The sequence below is a fragment of the Micrasema longulum genome, unplaced genomic scaffold, assembly GCF_059751315.1.
Source record: "Micrasema longulum isolate JH-2025_06_02 unplaced genomic scaffold, ASM5975131v1 h1tg000428l, whole genome shotgun sequence".
In the NCBI taxonomy this organism is placed as follows: domain Eukaryota; kingdom Metazoa; phylum Arthropoda; class Insecta; order Trichoptera; family Brachycentridae; genus Micrasema; species Micrasema longulum.
In genome coordinates, this window is record NW_028277628.1 from 84,627 (window position 1) to 99,651 (window position 15,025).

The window sequence follows — 15,025 nt, forward strand, 5'->3', positions numbered from 1 at the left end:
TTTTCCTTAAGCGAACTCTTTGAATTCGGGCTTTCTGGCTTGTTGTGGTGCATTAAAAATACATTTAAAAAAAAACGATTTTAGAACCTTTATTAATTTCACATAAAACGATATCTAAAAGGCGAATTAACTCTTTTTAAGATAACCCTTACGATTTTGTAATTTTAGCCTTATAACATACAAAAACAACTTTTCCAAGACTTTGTAATAGTGCAATATACGAGTAGTTATTTTTATTTAATGACTTCTTATTTATTAATTGTCATATCATATATAAAACATCATTTATACATTTATACAACGTTGATTTTGCTGTCAAACTTGGGTTATTTTGACCGTTTTAAGACTGTGAAAATAGAAAAACAGTAATCAATAAATAGAAAAAATGAATTAAAAACAATATTTTTCGAAAAATGTTGTAAAATACATAGTAAAAAAACATTATAAAAACGTAGTAAAAAACATAGTTAAATCATATTAAAAACATATTAAAAAAATGATTAACCAACTTAACAAAATACGTAGACAAAAGAACATAGTCAAAGACTATAAAAAACATAAACTTCTTTAGCTCGTGGCTCTTACAACATTTCCATGGTCCGGCCTTTATTTCTGCTATTTTAAAACAAAACATGTTTGCTTATACATACAGTGTTTATATGCGAATAATTATTACGTAATAAATTTATTAGTTCTTTGAACTTATTCAAACTTGAATCTTATTCAGACCAAAATAGTTTATTCGGCTTAAAGCGGTTTTATGTAGCATTAAAAGAATATGAAATATTTTTCACGTCAAACGTAAAATTTAAGCTATTATTTAATACATGTTTTCATGTCACCTACTTGGCTGGAAAATTAATGAGCCTTATTCATTAAAATGGCTTTAGACTGAAAGCGTATTTAATATAACGTGAAATTTTCCTTTACGTTTGAACCCTTATATCTGAAAGCACGCTTAATTAATACGCTTTTTTATTAATTAGACATTTTGAGTTCTTATGGTATCTTTATTTATATGATGAAAGAACTGATCCTTTCATTCAAACACAATAACTTGAAAGAATTTGTATCCTTTATTATAAATATGATTTCATGTTTTACTTTTCACAAAGACGCTTGGACCCCAATTAGGTTTCTCATTATCTTGATTATTTATGAATTCATTATAAAATATTTGGACATCTTTTTTACTTTTCATCCCCGGAATAAGGTTTTAGTGGAAAAAAATTGATTATTACGTTAATTTGTATTTTGTTTAAGTTTTCATCACCTTGATTCTTCCTAAGATATAATTAGTTTTTTCACTATGTAGCTGTAATATAAAAAGTTCCCTATTTCATTCAAACGCAATATTTAAAATTAAAACAATGCTTTTTTTAATTAACACTGGCAGTTAACTAAACCCTTAATTTCTTATCTTAAAAATTCACTGTTTCTCTTTTCATTTTTGCAACAAAGATGGAAAACAATTTTAAGCGGTTCTTTTCCTTCACTAAAGTCAACAGATGGAAGAGTTGAGGAAACATGGAATATTAAACATAGGCGGAATGGTGAATAATACACAGTATGTAAAGTGGCCATTTAAACCAGCCAATAACTGTCACATACATTTGTTAAGCTATAGTAATTTATGAACCTTTACTATATTTTTAAAATTTTAATTGCTTTCTCTTTACTTTTTTTCTGGTTTTTGTATATTTTAGTGAACATTTACCATATGTTTATTGTATTCTTATTTTTAACTTTAAAAAAATAAAAATTCCCCTTATTCCGATTTTGTAATTTTGTATTTTTTTGTTCAATGTAATTATGATTAAAAATATGCCGACCTGTCCTTTTTTTAAAAAAATAACTCAATAAAAAAAATTACAAATCGTTTTGCATATTTTTTAATTTTTATATTCCTTTAAATGCTTTTTTTATTTTTTTTTATTCCTTATAATGACTTTTTATTTTTTTACACAATATGTTAGCATGTTTTTTGAATGAAACCATTTTGATATAATATGTACATATAAACTTTTTATGCTTCTTTTCCTCTTTCATCTACTGTTTTGAGGTGTTTATTTCTACATGATATATATTTTTTGTAAAGCGAAAAGCACTACGTGCTGTGTATATCCATAAATAAAAAAATAAATAACAGGTCATATATTCAAAACAAGAGATAAAGAAAAAATATTGCCAATTTAACTTAAGAAATAGAAAGACTTGAAATATTTACGATTACATTAGAACTGGGTTTATTCAAACTCCAGTCTTCCGGATTGCTTAATATCCGAATTGATATCAAGAAACAAAACCTCGAAATAAGGTCCTCGCTGTTCTTAAACGAGTTTCTTCGTCTAAGCAATTAGCTTTGTTGGACTTGATATAAAAACATGTATTTAAATATTAGTTACCAATTAAAAATCCTTGGTACTTACACTTAATTGGCAAATTATATTTAATTACAAGTTAATGTAAAGTTTATATTTGAAGCACTAACGTTGTGGTTATTCATTATAATAAAATAAATAGAACAACTTTGTTTTTAACCACTAATTTTTATTTTTCACCGACCGGTTTCAAAGCAAACAAGCTTCTTTGTCAAGGTTTACGTAACTAATGAATTGATTCCTTTTTATTTTATTTATATCATGTTCACTAAATACTACACCTGGAAAAAATCAAGGGGTTTTTTTTTTTTTTAATTAGACAACTTAGAAATCTTAGAAATTAAAAAAGCTATTCATAATAAGAAAACAATAATTAATAACCAAATTAACAATATTTCTTTTAGTCCTCTCCTGGCTTACTTCGAAAATAAAGATATCAAATTACCACCCATGTAAGAAAAAAAAACAAAACCACTTGATTTATTGGGTCCACGTGTAGTATTTAGTGACCATGAAATAAAATAAAAAGGAATCAATTCATTAGTTACGTAAACCTTGACAAAGAAGCTTGTTTGCTTTGAAACCGGTCGGTGAAAAATAAAAATTAGTAGTTAAAAACAAATTTGTTCTACATATTTTATTACAAGTTTATGTCATAACAGTGGAATTTCATCAAGAATTGACAACAAGTCAATTTATTTAAATTTGTTGGGCTCGTTTAAGTGAGCTTTTAGTGTAAGTTAGTATAAGTGTAAGTTTGATCTTAGTGTAAGTTTTGCCTTTTCTTTTAAAACATTGCCTTTTACCAATTTAATGGTTATGCAAAGTATCCGAAATTTATGCATATTCTGATAATTGGTGTTTGGCACTCATTGATCCGGATAATTAAAGTTTCACTGTAATTTGAAAAAATAATTCTTGAGAAAAATTTTATTTAAAATTTTAATGTTATTAAATGTTTATATAAGCTTTTAAGATGTTTTAAATTAACTTTATAAAATATAAATTAATAATTTCTGCAAATGCCTAGACTTCCCTGCTCCCTTTTTAAAATTGTCGTCGCTCTATGTTGCAATAACTACAAATTTGATGCTTCTTATCAATTATTTTTTTGACGATTGGTTTATTGAGGATATTTTCTCTTTCGCAGGTCGGGGGCGCCTGTATCCCGCCTACAGCGCTAGCGGCTCGGAGGGCGAGAGCTCGTGCGGGTCGGAGGCGGCGCGGGCGGGCGGCTGCGGGGGCGGGCTGTCGGACACCCCCACCAGCGGCGACGGATCCAACGCCACGCTCACAGACTCCGAACTCGCCTTGGCGAGGGACTCGACCCTGCTCGTACATAACGGTGAGTGCTCGCTTAGGTCCGGTGACGTGGAACGAATGGATGATGAAAGGGTGGTGTAAGCTCATTCTAAATTTATTTGTCTCTCCTACTAAACAGTTCTAAATTCAGACCCACAATACTACTAATCGGTATTTATTTTTAATAAATTTCTCTCCGAGCACAAGTTAGTGCTTGTATCTTTTTTGGAGAGGAGCAGCATAATACAACATAAAATTACACCTTTATATATAATTAAACCCCAATAAATTCCTTACAATTATTTTAATACATTGAATTAAATAAATAACTCGAGTCACCAGAAGTAAAAATCTGATATTTATCAAATCTTCTAAGAGTAACTTCTGTTTTTATGCCCCAATATCCAAAATGTGTAGATTAGTCAATTCATCACACTACTTGGAATTCTTTGAAATAGATTTTATGGCTTTTTGTAGATCTCTTCTCCATGAACACAGTGTAGGATGAAGATGGATTGGCATGGTTTAGCTCGAAGTCTTTTATATTGATCGTGTTTATAAATATATTATTTACCATAATTTTATTGTTCCGGTTTGGTTATTAAAAAAAATATTTTTTTAATAAATTTCATAAAAAGCACATGTTTAAAAAAAAATATAAACAGATCTACTTTATGCATCTAGGAAATGTTATTACTATAACTCTCCAAAAAAAGAGACTAACTCTTGTGCTTGGAGAGTGACTTACACTGTTGTAGTTGTTTATTTATAAGAGTTTATATAATTTTAAATATATGAGTACAGGAGAAACAAAATAAAAACATAGGATACATAAAGAAAAACATTAAACAATTATACATTCATACTTATTAAAATTGAATGTAGGTTTTACACGTGTTCTAACAATTTCTCTAGATTTACTTTAAATTTATTTACGTTTTATCTTATAACCGTTGTAATTGGCTTAAGCCACATTATAAATAATAAATAGATAAAAAAAAATCTTTTTTGAAAAACGTTTAACTTTTTACCTTACGTGACAAACACGTAGTAAAAGCAGGATAATTTATTTTTTTATATGCATTATATGTGTGTCTCAATTAAGATAATTACATTTTCCCGTATTTTTGCGTCATATTAAAATAATATTTTCGTACTTTACTGAGAGTTGTTTTCTGAAAATGTGTCTTACAGGTTATTTTTAGTTTAATGTAGGCCGTTCCTGTTCTTTAAGATAAATTATAATCCTTTGATATTATTTTCAAAGAATCCTTTACATCATATTAAGTTGCAAACAGGATATAATATAATAATGATAAAATATGCTTAATTTAAGAAAATTATAATGAAAACTTTGTTTATTTTTCATAATTCCACGTTTAAAACGTTTCAAAAAAAATAACGCAAATTAAATAAGTTCGCAGGTTTATACAGTCACTGGTATCAAAATGTATCTTTTCGGGTGATCCCGTATAAGTTGTATTCATTTTGGCTACCATTGCAGGAGCCATCTTTACACACAGCTCACTCAAGTTGGGTTCGTTCCGACGTTCCTGCTACCATTGCAGAAGCCATCTTCAGGGTAAACTGTGTGTGAAGATAGCCCTTGCAATGGTAGCTGAAACGAATCCAAATAACGGGGGATCACCCACAAAAGATACGTATTGATAACGCAAATTACACCCTCATTAACGTCGAACCATCAGAAAAACAGGTGCGAAAGTTATCACGGTCACTGTTATCAATATGTTTCTTTTTTCGTTGATACCGTGTGTGATTGGATTGACAAAACAGGATTAGCGAACACAAAAAGAGCGTGCAAACTTGGGCACCCTGACAAATCCGCAATAGCGGAACACTTTATAAACACCGGACATTTATTCGCCTCCAAACCAGAAAAGTTACATAATCCAGTAATTACAGTTCACGAATAATAAAAGAGGCAATTGAAATACACAGACACCCAAATAAGTGCTGGGAGCTCTACATACTACAAAAACTTATATAAATATGTCTACTGCCGACTACGACGCGGTGTAAATTACTAGTACTTAAAAGCATTTTTTTTACTACAAAACAGTATGTTTACCCTGAAGATGACTCCTGCAATGGTAGCTGAAACATCGGAACAAATCCAACACACACGGTATCACCCGAAAAATAAACATTTTGACATCAGGAAAAACGTTTACAATACAGTAAATAGAAACGTTTCTATGGTACTTTTTGTTTTATAATTAATTTAATTCTAAAAATATACGAAACATACATTTTAAGAAAGTGACCGTTTTGCTGGCGGCTAGCTGTAAATATAATATCAAATCATATAATTCGATTCAGCTATGGGAATAAATATCATACATTTTTTTATCGGTATTATAACAATGTTGACAAATTGACGTAGCATTTTTCTATACTCTTTTATGTGATTTTTAGTGAAATGATTTTAGAGGTGATAATATACATTCTTCTAGATTGCAGATTTATTTTACGCAATGCTCGCGTGCTGTATCTGTTTTGTTCAATTTACAACCCATCAGCTTCTTACGGAAGAAGCAATTTCCAACTTTAAATGAGTGTCGCGACAGTGCCAAGGGTAGCACAACCCCCCCCCCCCCTACCACTCCTTCTCTTTCCCAACCATCCCTTAACCGGAAGAAATAGATAATAACAACGGAGGCACGAAAAACACACTGGATAGCAATTTTCATAGACATAATGGTTTTCGCTTTAAGAAATTCTTACCCCCATACAGTGCGGCTTTACTTGTATCGATTCTTTTGTTGGGTCATAATATATTTTCTTTCTTCTTTTTTATTTTGTTTTGTAGCTTTTTTACCCTTAATGTCTTATAAGATATTTCCAGGAAATATTCGTAGCTGAATTAAGCTTTAAAAAATAATTATTATGTTTTTTTTTTAATGTTAATAATAAAACATAATATAATACATATAGTACATATTATACTTCCGTGAGTTATTTAAAAAAAGGTAATTTGATAAATTACTTCTATGCACAGCATACAAAATTTTCACCACAATATTGAAACAAATAATAGAATTATACGCAGAAAATATACTGGGAGAGTATCAAGTAGGTTTCCGAGCGGGTAGATCCACAACAGATCAAATATTCACCGTAAGACAAATTTTGGCAAAATGCTGGGAGTTTGATATAGACATACACCAACTTTTCATTGACTTCAAACAAGCATATGATAGCATAGATCAAGAATGTCTATACGAAATAATGTTACAGTTTCAAATCCCTCCAAAATTGTCAAATCAACAATGTCAGATTCAAGATGTCAGGTCAAAAGAGACGGAGAACTAACGGAAGAATTTGCAGTATCCCGGGGATTAAAACAGAGAGATGGCCTGGCCTCATCTCTTTTTAATATTGTGCTTGAACATGTCATAATAAGAACTCAGATAGACACTAGCTCCAATATTTGTTATAAAAGTAGTTAACTTGTTGGATATGTGGATGATATCAACATTGTCGGAAGATCAATAACAGCCATCAAAGAGGTCTTTGATCCCTTGGAAACAGCTGCACGAGGTGTGGGACTGCAAGTCAATGTTGATAAAACAAAAATGATGGCACAGAGCCGAAACCCATCGCACAGAGCAAGAGGCTGTGTCCAATACAAAGATAACTACTCTTTTGAAGTGGTCGAGCAATTCACCTACCTGGGCTCCAGTATAACTGAGAATAATGAGGATCCAGCAGAAATCAGAAAAAGAATCACAGCAGCCAACAAACAATACTTTTCTTTGCTGCCAGTGTTCAAATCACGTAACGTCCACAGGAAAACCAAATTAACCATATACAAAACAATTATACGTACTGTATTGGCATATGGGTGTGAGGCGTTAACACTGACAGTAAAGATGGCTGAAATGCTGGACACTTTTGAACGAAAAGTACTCAGAAGAATCTGCGGACCAGTGAGAGAGAATAATCAGGGGCGCATTCGGTATAACGAAGAACTTTACAATATATACCAGGCCCCGAGCATCTCGGCACATATGAAGATGCTTAGATTACGATGGGCCGGACATGTACAGCGAATGCCTGACTCACGTGTCCCTAAAACAATAATGTGCGGACACCCGGGAGGAAAGAGATTAGTGGGAAGACCCAGGCTGAGATGGGAGGATGAAGTGAGAAAGGATGCAGCGCAGTTTCTCCAGGTGGCAAATTGGAAGACGGCGGCTGAGGACCGACAGAGTTGGAGGCGAAAGTTGCAGGAGGCCAAAGCTCGATATGGGCTGTAGCGCCATCGGAGAGAGAGAGAGAGAGAGACATATAAAAAAATATATAAAAAATACTTCCGAAATAGTAAGAAAACATTATGCAAGCCACATAAAACCCAGTACTTTACACCATGTATATAAATTACATTAATAACTATCACTATCAAAAATATTTAAGTAATATTTTTTAATTACAACACTTAAGGATTTTCTTTTCGACTTTTCGTGTTTTAGCTCATCGGGGAGTTTGTTTGTTTGTTGTATTTTGTTTTAAGAATAATTTGCATTTTAAATTTTAATACCTATTTTTCACTTAAGGACTTCTATTAAGTAATAATTGTCCGGTAATCATTTATTATTTAGCCTGTTTTTTAAACTAAAATACTTTTTTCTCATTAAAATTCAATAATTATTTTAAGTAAATATACAACTGGTCTCACGGTTAATGTCATTACTATTAAATTTTCATCCCGGTGAGGTCACACCGATTTAAATTTGATGTTCTTCTCAAATTCACGACCGTCATTTAATCTTGAGCGTCTTAGTCGTAAAGCGAAAAATGACATTATTAAAAAATATAATGAAAACGTAAAAAATCCAAAAAATGCAACTTTTGCCCCATGTTTATATTTGTATCTTTTACGCGTTATTTTTTATATGAATAATTATTATTGAGGTATTATTTCAATTTAATCATAGGTATTATCACGTCAGGAGATTTCGCACGAAATTCCGAAATCACTTATTTGCGTTTTGGGCTCCTGGTATTCGAATTCTTCACACCTCTCCCCTTTTAGTTGAGGGTTTGAGATCCGCTTTGTACCACCAGCGGGTGTTCGACACTGATAATTCCTAGCCTCCCGCGGGGATTTTATTTTGCTCTTGTACTCTGCTGCTCTCCTGGTAACTTTCCGTGAGATATTATATTATTTACAGGTAGAAAATATTAGTTTGAATATTTGAATTTCAGTGATTAAGTATTCTCATTTTTAAAATGTATTTGGATTACACGACCTTTTTGAGCATATTGAAAATATGGTCCTTTTCGTATTTCTTTGGAAATAAAAAGCACGCCATATGATAAAAACGAGCTTATCGTCAGCGGATTCTGAAATCCACTTACGGACCCTGTACCCCCACCCCATTCTTGCATCTCACCTATCTCCTATTCATATTCTTCCATAATACCCGAGAATGCTCTCCCATATCTACCTATTACACTCTCCATATGCTATGATTCCTCTCCTTACCCGATTTTTTCAATATTGAATAAAGGACCTTCGCCATTTTCCGAGCACTTATCGGGTATTTGGCACGCAGTATTTCGACGGAAGCCTTTGTACAAGTAATATTAAAATTTCGTACCTACAAAGAAATCTACTTTTCTATAAGCGAGATATTTTATTTCTAACTATCTTTAAATCAATTTCATCGAATAAATGATAATACCGTAATTCTTATTATGTTTTTTTTTCAAAACCCTTAGTTATGCATATTAGTATAGTCAAGTAATCATTTAAATGATTAACGTTATTTTTAGTGACAAACTAAAAATTCATGATATAATACATATTTTAAATAATTCATTCAATGTTGTATATTATTTAATTAAATTGATATTAATTTTAGCTAACAGTACACGTAAAGTCTATGGCTAGATTCTATAAAGGCCAATGTCATAAATCGTAGTATTAAAGGAGAGCAATTATTATTCAGCAATTTTGTGGTATTATAATGAAATTTTCGACATTTTTAATAACAAATATTAATAAAAAACATGTTTGTTTGTATGTATGTATAAAATAGTTAAGTACACAAGTTTTTTTTTATTAACATCTAGCCTCTACAAAATGGTGGCAAGAAAAATATGAAATCTCACATTGGCCTTTTTAAATTCAAGTTATAGATATTTAAAGTTATTTGTTAGTTTTTTTTTTTTAAACTTTTTTACCAAAATTCTTATGTTTTCTGTACAATGCAATCAAATAAACATGTCAATGTATATTTTTTTATGGTAAAAAATAATTTTCATTTTTATTACATCATATTTTTAAGTTTTTCTGAATATGAAATGTTTATGGATTTAAAATTATTTGTGTGTATTTACATAACAGAAATTTGAATAAAACCCTGTGTAAATTAATCCAAACCCGCCTCACCCAATGACTTGGGACCATATATAAGATACAAGTTCTTGATATTAGGATCCATTAAACTCCACAAACTTTACTCTTCATATAAATCCACTACTAGGAAGTTGTAGGAGCTGTTCTAAGATCACCTTTTACCTCCACTTGAGCGCTAAAAATCGGAAAAACTTTGTTACTGTTCTCTAGAGCTTTTGCTAAACTTAAATGAGCGATATGTAAGAAACAAACCTATTGATTTTGATATGGATTTGGCTTCACTTAAAGGATATTTATTCAAGTGTGCATTTATTCGGCATTTATAAAGTTTTATCCTCAAGGAATAAAAATCTCGAACAAAAGTCAATAAGTGCCAAGTCTGAATTTCATACACGTTTGATTGTTGTTTGATTTACATAAGTTTATTTTCTACTTTATTTGATTATTTTTCCGTACATAAATATCGTTCCTGAAATTAATTTAAAAAATATATAAATATACTTTTAAAAATCTTCAGTTTATTGGTCGTAATTAACCCTTTTGTAACCATTACTGCAAACAATGAAACCGGCTAGATTTTTAAAGCCCTTTTCCTGAAACATGTAAGGTAGAGACGAGCTCAATATTTTTTTTGTCTGTTGGAAATAAAAATGAGGACTCAGATGCAGTAATTATGTACCTGTCAATAAATTATAAGGTGATTTGAATAGTAGTGCGTAATTAACACAAGTAGTCATGACAACACCCTTGTGTAGGTTTGTACATAATAATATTATGTTTGTTTGTTTATGTATGTAAGGGTGGTTCTATGTGCGTATTTAATGCAGGAATTGAATGTGATCTGACCGCATTGTTAATTATTGCAATGGGTGCCATAATGTCTTTGTTATTACCCTGTGATTGTTAACAATGCGGTTCTCCATAGCAATTTAAATATCTTCACTTCAAATATTTGCAGCATGGATTTAACAATCTTATAACAATAATAATTTATTAAAGTAAATCCTGAAAACTTCAACAGTAATTTGATTATTTTAAAACCGCTATAAGTAATAAAACAATCGAGTGGAGATAGGTCTAGCTCCTGAAGTTCAGATAAGTAATAAAATAATATTTCAAAAATGGTTAATTAATCATGTATCATTACATATCTTAACAAAATTCATTTATGAGAAATATGAATATTTATGATTTTATTTACCGGAATATATCAATTTTCATTCCATTTCCTAAAAGTCGTAAATAACTTGCGTTGGAAAAATAGGAGTCGAGTTGTGGTAGAATGGGATTTGAACCTAGGATCCTATGAGTTATATAGCTGCAAGACGTGCTGAGATATTTATTTATCGTACGGCACCCCTATGGTGCTTTTTACAAAAATCTCGCTACGCAAATTATCGAACTTTATTTATTTTGGAGGCTCATTGTCATTTGAGAGAATATAAACATATTTGAGCGAGTAATCGTGGATTGTCTTACGGTCGTTTCTTGCTTTGTTGCTTACATGTGCGATACACCACCGACACGCCGATACCACACCACAGACATACAATTTTCATCAGTTTTGAAGCGGGTTTACCTACATAGATAGATGCTACAAAAACAAAGATGGGAAAATATACCGGTAGACAGATGGCAGAAGAGACAATCCGTTATTTTCAAAAATGATCAGGAGAGCTGAAATAAGACTCAATTTTAAGACTTTAATCGACAAAGTAAAAATAAAGGTTTTTTTAATTTTTTAAATGAACTACCATTTTAAATAATGCTGTTTTTTTATATTATTTTCCATGTGTATTCACTTAAATACAAAATAAAACTCTTGAAAACTAAAACGCCGAATTTTACCTGCGCACTGAGAACTCTTACACAATTTGTTGGTGCGTAATAGATTTGAGAGTCGCTCTATGATTTGGGGGCAACATGAACTGAAATACTATTTTATGATAGAGACAATCCAAACGAGGTTTCTGAGATATCTCTACATGAGAAAGTGCAGGTATTGTCAGGGTATAGGTTCTACCCGACCGAGTTTCTCCAGGGTGTGCTTGGCTACAACAGTTTAAAGACCAGAAGGAATGTGTATTTGACTACACACTTTTATCGATTGATAATTCTAATATTATAATGAGCATTGGTTTGTATGTTCCTGATAATTACCTAAGACAGCGTCAGCATAGATTGTTTCATATTCCGATATAAGGACCAACCTTCTTAAGGTTATGCCTGTTGGAAAGGCTACCGCTATGCTGAACAACATCGCTCTGGATATTGATCTGTTCCATGTATCTGAAGGAGTTTTCCATAGCAGGATTATCCTACTACTTTGACATGAGTCTCTTTCATGTATTTTTTTATTTTTTGTTATATGTACGTTTTGAATAATTATGTTTTTAATGTATATGTTATATTTAAAATTAATTAATAGAATTGAATTGAATTGAATCGAATGCGATTGAACTAGTGAGCAATAAAGAGTTTTGATGGTATTAATATTTTCCTTAATTATATTATTATTGATATGTCCGTCGTCATTCTATTGATAAAACCAAGAAGTTTGAGAGATTTATTTACAATATTATTAAAAGGTTTACGATAGGAGAGTTTATTAAAATATGTCCAACAATTAATTGTGACCCCACAAAATTGCCAAATAATATATATTCTGTAATATTCCGATTGACAATATTGGCCCATCAGATCCAAGCTAGTAAGCAATTACCACTTCAACTTGTTTTTAAATGTAAAAATATTTTTAAAAAAAATAAATACTTTTTTTTTCTAACGAAAATATAAATTTAAAAGCATGATGTTTTACTTTGTTTGAAGAATTCGTATTTTTTTCTCTCCACGGCAATAATCTGAAGATACCGGAATAAAGACTATTTTTAGAAGCTTTATATCTTGTTTCTTCTCTTATCATGTATAAACTGTTCATTGTATCCTTTGTAAACGTTTTCCCATTAAGTTTACTCACTCCAAGAACATTATTTATCAACACTTTAGTTCGATTTTCTAACAAGCACCCTTAACGTCCTGATTACACCCTTCTTTACGTACCACCCTGTTATTACAGTCACCAAACCATTAGTCGGACTTTCTTCTTATTTGTAGTAATAAAATTATAACCATCCTATGTGGTCAGAGTGTACTTTGGTGCTACTGAATACCAGTTATGGGGTAGTTCGGGGGTGAAGGCTTCCCTTGAAATTGCTGTTTCAGGGCAGAGCTAAAGGGTTGAAGATTTATGCGAATAATTACAATTTAGTGCCACGCCGGGAGGGTGTGATTTATTGTTATCATTCGGGGGAGATTGCCAATCATAGTTGTATAAAAATATATTAAAATGTGATTCATTCTATTAAAATGCTAAGTTTGTTTTACACGCGGCACTTAATAAAAATAGTATCACAAACCTATGGTTCATGTCCCATGAGACACCAAAAAAATATTAAAGCATGATATAATCTGAACCAAGATTAGACGAGCTCTAGAATTGTGTTGATACCAGATTCGCTGTTATATCAAAAAGTGAAAAAACGCTTTATAATATATCATTAATAACTCATTTTTTAAAAATCTACATGAGTATTTGAAAAAGTGGTTTTATATGTACATTTGGATGCATTAAAATCCTAAAAAACGTTTTCTATAAAAAAAACTGTTCAAATTTTAACATTCACGAGTTGTAAAAATATCATTTTCAAATAATTACAAATGTATGACCATAACCACTATCGAGTTAATAAAACGACATCGTTAATTTTGTACATTTAACTTTTTTTCAAAATACTTATCATATCTGATAAGTTAAAAAACAGGAAAAACGTAACTTTAATAATGTGGTTCCTTAAGCGAAATATTTGCTAATACATATGTTTTAAAGATTTCTAGCAAAATTATTGTAATTACAGAATACGTAAATAAATTAAGACATTTTAGTGTATTTATAAGAACCATAAAGTTGATACGTAAATTGGTAAAGGCCTTTGTATGTCGATAGGCGAGTTAGTATGTTTATGGGCAATTTTATATTCTCAATCATTCCGTCCTGATTAAAGGGCCCGTGTTGTATCAAGTAGCTTTACTAAACGACTAATAAACAAGTCCTCACCTAACCTCACCAGGCTGCCGCCACTTTGCTATAAACTACTCGGCGCACTACCTTTAATTTTCCTTCATCTTCAAATTAGCCTGTAATTTTCTCAGACCAGCTCATGTCGGGAAGAGCATCCAATATCAACGTCGCATAAACTGGGAACTTTACGACGCACACAAAATGCCCGTTGTGAATATGGAGCAAATTTCATAGAAATTCCTCGCCAAAACCCGTGTTTTAGACTCGTAAATATTTTTACACACATCTCTTCTCGTTTTAGTACCGCGGGCGAGTGAAAAAGTCTGCCCAATTTTATAATGGTCAGGCCAATTACATTATCAAAGACGGGCCGAGTTTCGGCTGGAAACTCTCTAGGATTTATTTACTTTTCTAGAAAGGATTGTATCCATCAAACGGAACTTTTGGCTCTCAAAACCGAATATAAGGATTGAAGATAGCCGGTTGGTTGGATATTTGAAGTTATACTACTTTTATCTGAGGTATACTACTTTAAACGGAGGTTTTAATTACTTTGCACAGAAAATAATCACTTCCACGTTATTTTCACGTAAAATATTATCATACTCTTAAATAATTATGCCTGAACACTTAAATTTATTTGCTCACGTTTAATCAAACGTTTGGCCACACAATTATTACTCAAAATATTAAAAACTCTTAAGATTTATTTTATTAATTTAAATTAAGTCGTATAGGTACTTATACAGCAAATAATGTTAAAACATAATAATAAGTAATTATTTAACTACAGTTGAGATATTTGTAATCAATACAATGAAATCTTTCGCTTTTATTTTTTTTTTAGATTGGGATAGTAATGATTTATTGACATAACAA

General features: G+C 31.1%; 1 protein-coding gene across 1 annotated transcript in view; it reads left to right on the forward strand.

Annotated features, from left to right (window-relative positions):
• The first annotated feature begins 3,535 nt into the window (after positions 1 to 3,535).
• The window catches only part of Ten-m (teneurin transmembrane protein Ten-m), a 217,081-nt gene continuing 205,591 nt past the window's right edge, over positions 3,536 to 15,025 (forward strand). Inside the window, exon 1 of the mRNA XM_088226371.1 lies at positions 3,536 to 3,726. The gene's annotated coding sequence lies outside the window, so the exon portion shown is untranslated. The remainder of the gene's footprint in view (positions 3,727 to 15,025) is intronic.